Here is a 4,791-nt window from a genome sequence, read left to right as displayed (position 1 = left end):
ATTATATACAATTACCTAAATATATTGTATGATTAGTGATTACATAATGGAAAATAATTTCTATTGAACCAATTTGGTTATTGGAGATTATTTTAAAACGTAATTTTTAATCTTGATAAATGTTTGCACCGCTGGCGGGCGACAGCAAGTCGGATGGGCAAAGATATGATAGACCTGGTACATTGTACCCCTACATAAAAATATTATAATTGAAAATGACGCCTTAGGGGCTGACTATGGATTGTGTGCGCTTATATAGTATGGAAAAAATATCGTCGGGAAACATTTCATTTTGACAGCTTAAGCTTAGAAAACGATTGTTATCGAGTATGGGATCGGCACCACCAAGTCGCCTTGCATTAGTGACGCCTACGTTTACAGGTAGTTAGGCAGACAACATTATATGTGTAGAAATGAGCTGTAATGGTATGTTTTGTTCGTAGAACGCAGGGAGAAAATTATTTTTACCACTAAACACGGTTTTATTTTTAATACTTCTATTAAAATAAATTCGATAGCTGTAACGTATTATAGTCATAGCCATCGTAAATATATTATGTTATATTATAAATTAATATGTACGCTTTGTTATACAAAATAATAACTTCTCCTAATTTAATTACATTTTGCAGCAATGGTTTTGTAGAACAATATTATAATCGTATAAATATCAAAAATCCATTTTTAATATGCAAACGATGAAAATAAATCTTATTCACTGATAAATATTGAACCCACATAGTACATCTCATTATATTATTATATACAAAAGAAATTTATAATAGGCGTATAGTACCTATAACTATTGACTCATAACGTCCTGTTAGTGATCAAAATCCAATGAACGAAGTGGTTATCATTATTTTCTGTTACTTACAACAACGAGAACAAAATATTGTATACCAAGCTAATAGTTATATATTTATTTATTCTGTTTGTAAATGCGTAAATGTGTAATTTCTCCCGATAAAATAAAGTAGGTATGTATATTATTAATAACATAATTTGTATTATATACCTACCTATGTAACATATATATTGTATATAGTATCATTAATATCACGAGGACCATTAATTGTTATAAATATATGTAACTGTAATATTCGTCCAATGTCTTAAAGTAATAACTTATTGTTAATAATAGTTATAATATTATTTTAAAAAAATATCAAAAAATGCGAAGCTATAAAATTATTCATTATAATGTTATAATACAACAATTATCAAATGATTTCTTAGACATAATAATTAATTTATTAAAAAATGTGTGTCACTTGTAAAAATTTAAAGCACTCAAATATTTAATGCGATATGCAGCAAAAAACAAAAATACTTAACAATTGTCGTTTATGCCATTTTTTGTAATATTAATAGTAAAAACCTTCATAAACAGTTAAATATTATTATATTAATAGTCATTTATCGAAACCGGGATGACGCGCGACGCGATGCGGACAATTGCTGATAAGCAACCTATTGGTTATTATTAATACTATATAATTACGATAGTTCCAAGTTATGATAATAAGTTAGTAAAATCTTACGAATTTAATTTAATTTTTCACAGAATATTTTTTAATAATTTATTTTAGATTATGAGTGGAATGTTGAATATATTGATTTTACAATGATGTGTGCTTTTTTAATTTTTTAATTTTTATTTGTGTGTGTCATCAACTTTTAGGATAGTAAAAGTGCTTCGATATTCAGTAACAGTATCTTTTATGATAGGAAAGTGAATCTAGTTGGTCCTTTGGGGGGTCAAAAGTAAAATTTTTCTAATAGTTTTCAAAAGCGCCGTGAAAAACAAAAGAAAAATTAAGAAAAAACGGGAATTTTTACGCAAAATCTGTTTTCGAGAAAATTTATTTTGGTTTTTGGTGTAACTTTAAAACGAACAACTGTGGATACATGAAATTTTCACTGGTTGTTTATATTTCCATTATCTATATATTATACAATTTTCAAAATATTTTGATTTGTTTTGAGCTGTTTACGGACAATTTCAGTTTACAATTAAATTAGTTTTTTTTTCTATGAATGTCAATAAAACTTTATTTGTTGAGTAAAAATACTTGAACATTTAATACAAGGCTCCTACTATGTTGTTACAATGACATTTGAAAAATATTAAAAATCCTTAGCCACAGTTTTTTTTTATTAACATTTAAAGTTCAAAAATTGACAAAATATGAAAAAATCACGAAAATTAGCAAATTATTTTGAGTTAATAATTCGTAAAAATTTTTCTTTTTAGAACTAAGATTTTAAAATGTAATACAAGATGCCTTATAGGATAATCTATCTTTACCAAAAAAAAATGTCTATAAGAAAATCAAATTAAATTTTTTTTGGTAGTTTTCAAAAGCGCCATGAAAAACAAAAGGAAAATTAAGGAAAAAGGAAATTTTTACGCAGAAAATGTGTCATTAATTATTAAGAATATTGTAATAATATAATATATTCAAGATAATTTGTTTTGAATATTTGTTAACTATTGCATATTTTTGCATATCTTGAAAAAAATTGATATTCGTTGCACAATTGATTAGATATTAAATTATATAATATAGTATTCAGAATAAACTTGCGCACATTCGAGCTTTCAACTGAGCCGCTAGAAGGGTGTGATCCCTTTGGCGAAAGTCAACGACAGGTAACGGCAGCGGTCGACCACTGACGACCAATCACAGTGCATCTGACTCTTGTTAGGAGGGTCGAAGCCTTCCTGCGGCTTAGTTGAAAGTGCGAAAGCGGACAAGCTCATTCTGAGTAGAATACTTGTACTGCTGTTAAGACATTTAAGAGGATGCAACACCCGCATGTGTTGTATCCGTCTAATAAACGTGTACCTTACCAAATGTACGATCGGCAGTTCAAGTTTTATGCCGTTAGCTCACAAATCAGAGTTAATCGACCTATTATAAAAATGGATGGGAAGAACATTATCTGTGTTTTTATGGAAGTTTATTTACGATTATTCAGTTTTTAAATGAGTTATGAGCATTTTTAATTTACCATTTATTATAGATAGACGCATAACTCACTTAAAAACTGAATTATTGTAAAAAACTTCAATCAAAACACAGATAATGTTCTTACAATCTAGTTTCATAACAGATGGTCGATTCACTCTAATTTGTAAGCAGACGGCATAGAACTTGAACTGCTGAGCGTAAATTTGGTATGTTACGCGTATGTAAGACAGAGACAACACATTCGGTAGCGTCCTCTAAATAAATTCTTAATATCGTCAAGCGATTTCACTAAAAAAATATTTGTTTTGCATTATCATATAAGAGTAATATTAATTAACATAGTATGTCGTAAATGATGAGATTCTGTAAGTATCAGCATTTTTTAAAAAAATTTTCCGCATATTAGTTGCATATTTTAGTAATTTTTATTGTATATTATTATACGGTTATATATCACGAAACTTTTTATTGCATAAAAATCACGTTACTATTTATTATTATAATACTATATTATAGGCTGGTCCTTATTTTTTAACTTTCAAAATTTCGTGTCAGGTACTCGCCATTTTGTTCTTTACAATGAGTAAGTTATTTAGGCTAAATTTGGTTATAATGACTCACCCCCTTCCCGTGCCTCAAGAGGGTTGAAAATTTGCCATAGAGGGTAGTTTTATAGTTTTTTTAATTTAACTCAAAAACTATAGTACTTAGCGGAAAATGTATAAGAGGTTAATTATATATTTTATTATTCCTCATAAAAAATATATTTACAAACTTTGTCGTAAGTCTGTTATTTTCCAAGAAAAATAGTAAAGTACGAAATATTTTATTTATTTTGCAAAATAGATTTTTTACATTTATTCAAAAAAAATTGTAAAAATACAATAAAATTTCTTTAAAAATCGAACAAAATTTAATTTCTTGAAAAAATTGTAATTTGCAATAATTAAATTTATGTAAATTAGGCAAATTATATAGAAGATATTATAAAATTGTATTTTAATTATCCCATTTTATTATAAGTTTGTTTTAAAACTTCACGGCTGAATCCCGGGTATTGCTTCCTATAATCTTGAACAATCTAAAATAATAAATAATACATTTTAATAAATTACTAATTATTCCACGAGCAAAAAAAAATAAAAAATTACCTGTAACACGTATTGTTTCTGTTCCTCTTGTTTCGTAAATTTGTCGTTGAACTCCTCCATCAATTTCACACCTCTTTCTGCACTATCATTGACAAGCTTTAATGTAGCTATAATATCCTTTGCTTCTTTATATTCGGTGGTTATTTTCCATAAATTTGGATCCTTATGTAAAAAGTCCGAAGAAATACGAAATCTTTGAAAAAACTGTATCGATTTATTTGATATTAATTCAAATGGAAGATCTTTACATACAAAATGTTGAACGTAATCGAATTGTAAAACAATTTTTTTTGGAGAGTCTTTTTCTTGTTCACCAGCATTGATTTCTTCTTCGTTTGTTTCCAATATCCGTTTTGCCATTTTAGATTTATTATTATAATCCAGGCGATCATCAAATAAAGAAAACATTTTTTTTAAATTTTTTTATTGCTACTTCTCCTATTTGTTTATTATGTTTTGTATAATCAACTAATTTTTTTAAAAAATATACTGAGTATATTAGTATATTACTATACAATCAGCAAATATTATGTCAAAAGACAAGATATATTTACGATATACCAAATATCATGGTTGTGACATTGACGTGTTACTAATATCAGCTGTATTATACTAATAATTAGAAGATACGAAAACAGTTTTTAATATTTATCTATTGAATG

This window comes from Acyrthosiphon pisum, chromosome A2, assembly GCF_005508785.2.
Source record: "Acyrthosiphon pisum isolate AL4f chromosome A2, pea_aphid_22Mar2018_4r6ur, whole genome shotgun sequence".
Lineage (NCBI taxonomy): Eukaryota > Metazoa > Arthropoda > Insecta > Hemiptera > Aphididae > Acyrthosiphon > Acyrthosiphon pisum.
This window is presented reverse-complemented; position numbering follows the sequence as displayed.